The following is a 10201-nucleotide window of genomic DNA, read 5'->3' on the forward strand; positions in this document are numbered from 1 at the left end:
AACAGAAACCTCTACATTCAAATATTCCTTTAAGAAATTATGCTAAATTCTCATGTCCCACTCTTCTTAACATCAGGACCAAATTCACCTGAGATGGATGAATCACAAGGTATGTACCACATGCCTTTGAATGTTTCTAAAACTATCAGTCAAACAAAATAGAACATATAATGGTACTTAGGTCTTGCCATCCTCTGTGTTACACAAAATAGTATTGAAAGGGGAAAGGAGAAGGACACAACATTACTAACTGGCTGATAGTAAATATCTTGAAAATGATTGATCCTTTTTCAAGTTCCATATTCATGGCTGGAGGGTGAGGAGGCTGCATGGTTCTCATGGGGAAAGCACAGACTTGTCTCTACCTGATGCACTCCCAATAGCGTCAGTGCTTAGAGAACAATCTGTTAGGTCAGCTCTACATGATAAAAGTGCGCTTTACTGAGGTCTAAGTTTCCTGAAGTAAAGATTGCAGGTGTGTGAAGACTCAGGGTCTATGTTGAGGGGGCAGAATGATGTAGGCTCCAGCCTCAGGATTATCTGAGGACTGTGTTTGGGATTAGGAAAGCTCTTGGAATGCCAGGCTAGAGAGGGAAAATGTTCTCTCTCCCTATCTCAAAACACATGTCACAGACTCCTGAGAGCTGAGGAAGTAGCTCTTTTGCTTGCTTAAGCATAGATGAACAGCTGGTCAAACATTTTCCTGAGATTGGCAAAGTGGTTTGAGCTTGCTCTAAAATAGTTTATATAATAATATACCTAGACATTGTCTCATAGGTTAAGTAAACATGTATCTGTGGAAGTTTTTTGTGTGAATGTTTTCTGACCAAATCTTGGCAAAGATTATGCTTGCTTGTCTTTAAATACCCACTAACAATAAAGCACAGCATGCAGTGACAATTGCTGTTTGCATGCTGCATCCCCTGTGTCCTGGTGATTTTGTGACCCTTACCCAGGGACCCCAACACACTAGACATTGACAATTGGCGCTCGAACAGGGACCTTGCATTGTTGAATTCAGGAAGGGATATTCAGGTAAGTACTTTTAATTACAGGGTGATGGGACAAGTTAGGTCTACTCCGTACTTACATATGCTTAAATATTTACCTGCTGCTTATGGTGTAAATATTTCCTCTTCTGACATAGAAATGTGTGTTAATGTAGTTAGGAAATGGAATCCTTGGTTCCCCGATGAAGGAACATTAGATGTTGATAATTGGAAACCAGTAAAGAATAATGTAGAAAGAGCTGTTCGAGAAGGGGAAAAGACTCCTATTAGATTTTGGTCCATTTGGGCTATTTTACATACCCTTTTTAAAGCCTTGAATAAGAAAAGATTAATAGCGACTTAAAGAAAGAGGCCACTCCTTCTATTGTAGATTTACAATTGGACTCTAAGGTTAAGGATGCAATAGATAAGGATGCATTGCAATTAACAGAGAAAAAAACAAGAGGTAAAAAAGGCTAAAAAGGAACAAACTGAAAGCATAAATAAAATGAGCAAATGGAATTGATTTTATCAAAATTACAACATATGGAGTTGGAAATTAGCAGAGGGAAAGGAGAACCTGAGAAAGTGAAAGTAAAGAAGCCTGCTGCTTCTCCGCTGGCAGATGCAATCTTTACAGCGTCACTCCCTCACAAAACAGAGGGCTCAGACAGTGAGTTTGATGATGAAATGCCTATTTTTTCTTATCCTGTAATTCGACCACCCCCTATGAATGGTATAGCTCAACCAGCCAGATATGAAGGTGTTGCTGTTGATGATATTGGTAAACTTAAGAAGGCAGTGACATTGTATGGTCCTCAGTCTCATTATGTTAAGGAATTGCTTAATGGGCTTGCTCAACATTACAATAATTTTGCTCCTGAGGATTGGAAGATGCTTTGTAGAGCCTTGCTTAAGAAACCTAAATACCTACAATGGCAAATGTGGTTTACTGAGTTATGTACAGAAAGGGCTAGACAAAATGCACAGAGCGGTAATCCACGCCTACATGTCATAACCTTTCCCATGTTGAGTGGAACAGAACAATATGCGGATGCTCCTATGCAAGTGAACTCTCCTGAAGACATCCATGAGCAGTTAAGAGACATAGGTATTGAGGCATGGGAAAGGATTCGACCGGTAGGAGAGCATTATGGCTCTTGGACTAAAGTAATTCAAAAACCTAATGAACCCTATGTTGAATTTTTATCGCGATTGAAATTGACCTTGGAACGTACTGTTGTGGGAAAGGCTGCAAGGCAACAACTGCTGCGCATGTTGGCTTATGAGAATGCTAATGAGGACTGTAGACGGGCCCTATTGCCCATTAAAGAATCTGGGGATGTGAATATATATTTAAGGGCCTGCAAAGACATTACATCTGAATCCAGGCCTATGCAGGTGTTTGCTGAAACTATGGCCACTACCTGGCATGCTTTGCAAACAAAACCCTCTAATCTAACGTGTTTTGGATGTGGTCAAATGGGACATATAAAGAAAAATTGTAAAAAAAGCTACTGTAGTTAACAAAAGAGGACCGGGAATTCGCCCTAAATGTAAAAAGGGGAAGCACTGGGCAAGGGAGTGTAGATCAAAAATAGACAATAAAAAAATTCCTATAAAAGATGCTTACCCTATGCAGGGAAACTCTCCATCGGGCTAGCCCCAGTAACCCAGGGCAGCCAACCATCTTTTCTCTCATCCTTTCCACAGCCCACAGCACTTCAGTGGACATACCAGCCTTAAAAGGTGGTGATAAGCCACAAAAAATTCCTACCGGAATTTATGGGCCTTTACCTGAAGGAACATTTGGCCTATTGACTGGTAGATCTAGTCTTAATGCAAAAGGTGTTTTAGTACATTTAGGAATTATTGATGCTGACTATATTTGGGAAATAAAAATTTTAATGTCAGCTGCTGCAGACATTTCCTTTAAGAAGGGAGAACGAATTGCTCAAATTTTATTATTACCATATATATCTATTGGAAAGTCATTTACACCCTGCATTGGGGGATTTGGAAGTATTAACCAACAAAATGTGTTTTGGACTACTCATATTACTAAAATGCAGCCTAAGATTAAAATTAATATTCAGGGAAAAATATTGACAGGATTAATAGATACTGGCTCAGATATTACAATTATTAACACTCATGAATGGCCTAATCATTTATTATATGAAATAATCCCCTGTAATATTAAAGGAGTTAGTAATACTCCTGTAAATTCTATAGGACAAGCAGTGTCTTATGTTACTATAACCTCAGAAGACGGACAGACAGCTGTCCTTAAACCTTATATTATGGAAGTTCCAGTTAACATAATTGGTAAAGATGTACTGGAACAATGGGGAGCTCATATTCAGTTTTAACATTTTTAGATGGAGCCCATAAAGATATTATAGAAATCTGAGGAACCTCTTTGGACTAAACAATGGCCTTTATCTAAAGAAAAATTAGAAGCAGCTCATCAATTAGTTGAAGAACAGTTAACCAAAGGACATATTGAGCCACCTACATCACCTTGGAATTCTCCAATATTTGTTATTAAAAAGAAGTCAGGGAAATGGAGATTGCTGACTGGTTTACGAGGAGTTAATGCATCCATGTACCCTATGGGGGCTTCACAATCTGGTATACCGTCGCCTGTCATGCTTCCAAAAAATTGGCCAATAATAGTAATAGATTTACAAGATTGCTTTTTTACCATTCCTGTACATGTAAAAGATTGTAAAAGATTTGCCTTTTCTTTACCACAAATAAATCATCAAGCCCCTCATCAGCGCTTCCAATGGAAGGTGTTGCCCCAAAGAATGATGAACTCTCCAACTATGTGTCAGATATATGTTGATAAGGCCTTAAAACCTGTTAGACAAAAATGGCCTCACATTTATATTTCTCATTATATGGATGGTATTTTATTTGCAGGACCAACTATGACAGAATTAAAAATGGTGTTACAGTGCTTACCCTCTATATAAAAATTTTGGATTAATAATAGCACCTAAAAAATACAAAAAGATATGGTGGTAAAATATTTAGGATATGTTGTTTCTAGACAAACAGTAGCACCTCAAAAAATGTCTTTACGACGTCATCAATTACATTCGTTAAATGATTTTCAAAAGCTATTAGGAGATATTAATTGGTGCCACGCCGACTCCAATGGAGTCTGCTTAGCATGGGAAACCATCTATCAGACCATGATAGGGGCTTCAGAGACCTATCTCTGAGTTTTGGGACTTCACCGAAGTCTACCTCGGAGAATAGGGCTTCTAAGAGGCCTACTCCTGGAAAAAGGCTGGCAAAGATGTGTTTCTGCCTATCTTTTCCTCATAAGAGTGCCTATTAATCTTTACTGTTTCTACTGCTCTTTGTACTTGCTCATTGTCAACGTTTCCCTATACAAAGCTCTTTCTTAAGAGTGTTGATGACTCCAATATCTGATGAGTGTCTTAAAAATATGACTAACTCACCGGAGTTAAGTGCTACCCTGAAACCCCTCTTATGGAGGCTAGTAGACAAGCCATAAGCAAATATAAAAGTATTGGGGGTTTCACAAAGTCACTTCAGCAGAAGGAATTGTTTGTAAGAGATTTACAAAAAGCTGTAGGCGGCCACTAAACAAAGAATGGCAATTGCTGAGATAACTACTTAGGAGAAAGAACTTCCTATTACTCTCTTTCATTTACTAAGACTTGCTAGATCTAAGTCTCCTTGGTGTTTACTATTAAAGAAGGAACAGAAAAGATCTTATGGGACAGTTAAGGCCTCTATAGAAATAAGGTAATGGTTAGTTGGTGACAAACATCAAAACCCATTATATTTCTTAGAGATAAGCCAGAAGCAAGTGCCTTTCAGGCGACCAGCTGGTGACCGCCCAAGAATGAAGCCCTGCAGCAAGATTATGTAACCTTTTGCCCTTTCTTATGGAGACTTTTTGCTATAAAAGTTTGTTATCCTCTGCATTAAATCGCACTCAGCGCTCAGCACTCAGCATCCACTCCTAATGTGTGTGAGTTGTCTGTTTGCCATCTCCCCATCCTATTCCAGGTTCCTCCCCTAGGTATCCTCCGTCGTCCCGACAGAATTGGATGCAACTGGCCTTAGAAATTCCTACTTATCAGCTACATAATTTGTTTTCTTTGTTACAAGAGGAGCCTGATTTACATAGCAAAAAAACTTTAACTAAGAAAGCTAAAAGAGAATTACAATTTGTAGAACAGAAAATAAAAGAAATGTTTTTACATTGAGTAACGCTAAATCAACCCATAAATTTATATATTTTAGATACATGAAAATACCCAACAGAAATTTTAGGACAAATTGAGCTACTATTAAAATGGATTTATACTCGGCATAGATTTACAAAAAGTATTATGCCTTATAAACAACAGTTGACAATTATTATTCAACAGGCCAGACAACGGGTATTTACTCTATTGGGGTATGATTTATTTGAAATTATTTTTCCTTTGCCAAAAGACCAAGTAAAATATTTGTTAAACATGTTTAAAATGCTACAAATAGCATTAGTAAATTTTACTGGACAATTTTCCTATCATTTTCCCAAAGGTAGATTGTGGGATTGCTTGTGTAAACAACAATTTGTTTTTAATGATATAATTACCAAGGCCCCTATTCCCACTGCTCTTACCGTTTTTTACAGATGGCTCCAAAACAAAAAGTGCTTATTGGACAACAAATAAATATTGGGTACAAACAACTTCTTTAGCATCAGTTCAACAAAATAAACTTTTTGCTATTATTAAAATGTTACAAGATTTTGTGGGAGATGTTAATATTGTTACTGATTCTGCCTATGCTGTAGGAGTTGTGACTAATATAGTCACTGCTGTTACTTACTCATCTAAACCCCAGATAAACCAATTATTTAAACAATTACAAACATTACTACAACAACATAATGCCAAAATGTTTGTAACTCACATTAGGGCTCACTCTTCGTTACCTGGGTACCTTGTATATGACAATAATCAGGTTGATAAATTAGTTAGTTTTGCTTCTGCTGAACAGGATCATGCTCATTTACATACAAATGCTGGCCACTTACATATACATTATAAAATACCTTATTCTCAAGCTAAACAAATTATAAAAAGGTGCCCTATCTGCAGACCAATGCATTTGAGAGTTGTACCTGCTGGAGTAAATCCTCAAGGATTACAACCTAAAGAGCTCTGGCAAATGGATATAACCCATGTGCAAGCCTTTGGCCGTTTTTCTTTTGTAGATGTTACAATAGATACTTATCCTAAATTTGTTTGGGCTTCTGCCCTTATGGGAAAAACTGTTAACCATGTAATAGAACACTTATTGGAGGCTTTTGCTATTATGGGAGTGCCTGCCAAAATAAAGACTGATAATAGACCAGCCTATAAAATGATCAAATTTAAAAGATTTTGTAAACTTTATGATGTGGTACATATTACAAAAATAAAATATAACCCCCAAGGATAAGCCATTATTAAACAAGTTCATGGCACATTAAAACAACAAATTAAAAAATTAAAAAGGAGGAAAAGGTTGGATGAAGGTATGAATATTTTGTGGTTTTCCATGCAAAATCCTAAAATAATTTTACATCAAGCTCTTTTTGTTCTTAATTTTTTAAACTTACCACAAGGAGATATTTTAACTAGAGCTGAGCGCCATTTTGAACAAATTTCAGAAAAACCTTATTTAAATGCTCCTGTATGGATTAAAATTGCATTGGATGCAGAATGGCAACAGGAACATTATTACATAAGGGGCGAGGGTATGGTTTTGTGTCTACACAGGATGGCAAACAATACTGGCTTCCTGCAGGATGGATACAGACGCTGCCCGGTGAGGACAGCCCCGTATCCTTCAAGGAATTGGCCACCAGTTGAGGAAAAAGAAATCCCCACTGCCCACCTGGGGGCAGGTTAAGAAGTTGACTGGAGAAGGACAAAAGATGTTACAACGCACTGGTAAACCTGTCACTGCTGAGAACCTGTTCCTGGCCATGTGTGCCCTGCTTGCTGTAAACTCTGTCCATGCTAATACTAACGTAAGTTATTGGGCCTTTGTTCCTAACCCTCCTTTATTGGAACCTGTTGTTTTGGGAGACATGTATATAACCATCTATACTGTTCCTGCTATTTTATCTCCTCCTTGGAATAATTTGACATTTTATAATAAGGATGATGGTAGCCTTTTTAAATTTTACTTACAATACTCATTCCTTGCCTGTTTGTTTGGGGCCTCCTCCGTGTTTAGTTATGAATTGGCAACATTGGGTTTTACCGGGGAAACGCACTTCCAATTCTAAAACACAGCTACAGCGATTAACTACTTGGTCCATTAATAGTAGCTGGGAAAGTGTCACCTTTGATGGTGAGTTATCCTTACCTATGTGCCCTGATTTTACTTATATTGATTTAAAATATCAGCCTTTTGTGTAGCAAGAGTGTAGAGGAACATTTGGAAAAATGTTCAATAATTTCATTGATTGGGGACCTTTTGGACAGTTTATTAACACATGTTCAGAATGGAATATTACCAGATATGATTTATCAAATGTTACTAGGATGCTGGATGCCATTAATGGATCGCTTACTGGAGCTCAATTGATGGCCTGGGGAGATGGAGGCATTGCAGATGCTCGATGGGCTTTCATGGCTGCACCCACTGCTGTTCAGACTCATCTTTGGAAGGTCACAGTGGCGCTAAAACCCGTGATGCTATCAAATGGATCGTTTTCAAGGACGGCGAACTCTGTGTCCATTTATAATTTTACTTTGTATAAATCTTATAATGTAACTGCTTGTGTACCCCTGCCTTATGTATTTTTGGTGGGAAACTTTACATTTTCTCCTACTATTTCTTGTTTTAATTGTCGCCTGTATTCTTGTGTTAATTCCTCTCTTAATTTTAATGACAGTCATAATATTATGATTTTAAAACAAAGAACTTATATTTGGCTACCTGTTAAATTAGGAAGAGAATGGTCCCAAAATCCTTTGGATAGTGTTGTTATTGAATTTTTTTTTACCAAACTACTAAAAGCTACAAAACGTATGATTGGAGCCATTGCGGCTGTGATTTTAAGCTTAATTGCTATTACCACTGTTGCTGCGGTGTCTGGAATTGCCCTGCACACTTCCTTACAAACTAAATACTTTGTGGAAGAATGACACCGGGATTCACAAGAATTGTGGGTCTCACAGGTAGAAATTGATGCTTGATTACAAACACAGATTAATGTTCTTAGACAGTGGGATGGTTAGGAAAAAAGTTATTGGTTGTGGAAAAACAGTTATTGTTAAAATGTGATTAAAATTCGACTACCTTTTACATTACTAATGTAAAATATAATGAATCTCTACATGATTGGAATGTAATACAACAGTATTTATCAGGAAATTCTACTGCTGCTCAGTTGATTGCTCAGTTACAATTTAATGTACATGATATTTTTGGTAAACAATTTGCAAATGATGATGCTTCTAATACTGCTGATGCATTTATTAAACAGTTGGAAGGGCTGGATCCGAAAGGAATACTACAAAACATTTCACATACTGCTAGTGGTTTGGGAATTATGATTGTTATTATTCTGTTTGCGCTTGTGCTGTTATATTTGATTTTTATGAAACCAATGCAAGCTTCTATGATAACCCTGTGGAAAGCTTTACTTTTAAAACAAAAGAAGGAAATTGTGAAGACTCAGGGTCTATGTTGAGGGGGCAGAATGATGCAGGCTCCAGCCTCAGGATTATCTAAGGACTGTGTTTGGGATTAGGAAAGCTCTTGGAATGCCAGGCTAGAGAGGGAAAATGTTCTCTCTCCCTACCTCAAAACACATGTCACAGACTCCTGAGAGCTGAGGAAGCAGCTCTTCTGCTTGCTTAAGCATAGATGAACAGCTGGTCAAGCATTTTCCTGAGATTGGAGAAGTGGTTTGAGCTTGCTCTAAAATAATTTAGATAATAATATACCTAGACATTGTCTCATAGGTTAAGTAAAAATGTATCTGTGGAAGTTTTTTGTGTGAATGTTTTCTGACCAAATCTTGGCAAAGATTATGCTTGCTTGTCTTTAAATACCCACTAACAATAAAACACAGCATGCAGTGACAATTGCTGTTTACATGCTGCATCCCCTGTGTCCTGGTGACTTTGTGACTCTTACCCAGGGACCCCAACGCACTAGACGTTGACACAGGTGCATGCCATTTTTCCTAAAGAGCTGAGTATCTGTCCATCAATTTATATTCAGCCTGTGAAGATCATATTTCCACACTTTTGGCCACAAGGCAGCTCTATACCATGGGTTATCTGAAAAGGTCCTTATTTGACCTTGCCTCTTGAAAGACATTTTCACTGAATTTTAGGCCTTATATTTTTTTTCCCCTCTCAGTATGTTAATGGTTTTCCACTACCTTTAGTTCCCCATATTCTCTGGTGTTTCTTCAGCTGTCATTCAGCTTTGACCTATGTGCAGTTTGTTTCCATGTGTCTGAAATGCTTTCTCCTGGCTTCATATTATACAAAGAAATGAAGAAACAGTTCTTCTCAAGGTTTTGTGTTCTACACAGATGTTGCCTTTAAATAATCAGAAAACGAATTTTACATGAGGGACAAGGAAACTAATTTACCAATAACTATATAATGATACTGTTTGGATTCTTAATATATACCTTTTTTCTCATGTCTTTTATAGCCAATAACAGTAATATCAAGAGACTCTGATACAGTGAAGGATGTTATAGGCAAGTCACTCTCAATCCTCGGAATAAAAGTAAGTCACCAATTTCTTGATGGAGATGAATAGAGATGCATTTATGCTCATATGTATACTGATGTACTACTATCATCAAACTGCAGATAATGATACATTGATATTATTTTTTTCATTCACCCCAGCCTCAATGTTGAGAACCTGAAAGCAGATGGACATTAGATGAGTCTTTGCTTGGGTTCCTACAATCTCATTCTTAACCTCTTGCCAACTGGTATCCAATGCACAAGGATGTTGGGATATAATTTTGAGCCAGTAGCATCACATATTTCTGTTGTATATAAAAAGTCTATCTATCATGAAACTAGTGTTAAGACTCTGAGTAAGAACAGTTCAGGACAGGCAGCTGTGGCTCATGCCTATAATCCTAGCTTCTCAGGAAGCAGAGATCTGAGGTTCATGGTTCGAAGACAGCCCATCTCTAA

At 37.5% G+C, this 10201-nt stretch overlaps 1 long non-coding RNA gene across 1 annotated transcript; it reads left to right on the top strand.

The window, feature by feature from the left end:
* The first annotated feature begins 753 nt into the window (after positions 1-753).
* Positions 754-7987, top strand: LOC105989848. The gene is made up of 3 exons (XR_001175268.1): positions 754-1035; positions 6791-6964; positions 7564-7987. It is a non-coding gene; the product is annotated as an uncharacterized LOC105989848 (long non-coding RNA).
* The last annotated feature ends 2214 nt before the right edge of the window (positions 7988-10201 follow it).

The sequence above is a fragment of the Dipodomys ordii genome, unplaced genomic scaffold, assembly GCF_000151885.1.
Source record: "Dipodomys ordii isolate 6190 unplaced genomic scaffold, Dord_2.0 Scaffold60, whole genome shotgun sequence".
Classification (NCBI taxonomy): domain Eukaryota; kingdom Metazoa; phylum Chordata; class Mammalia; order Rodentia; family Heteromyidae; genus Dipodomys; species Dipodomys ordii.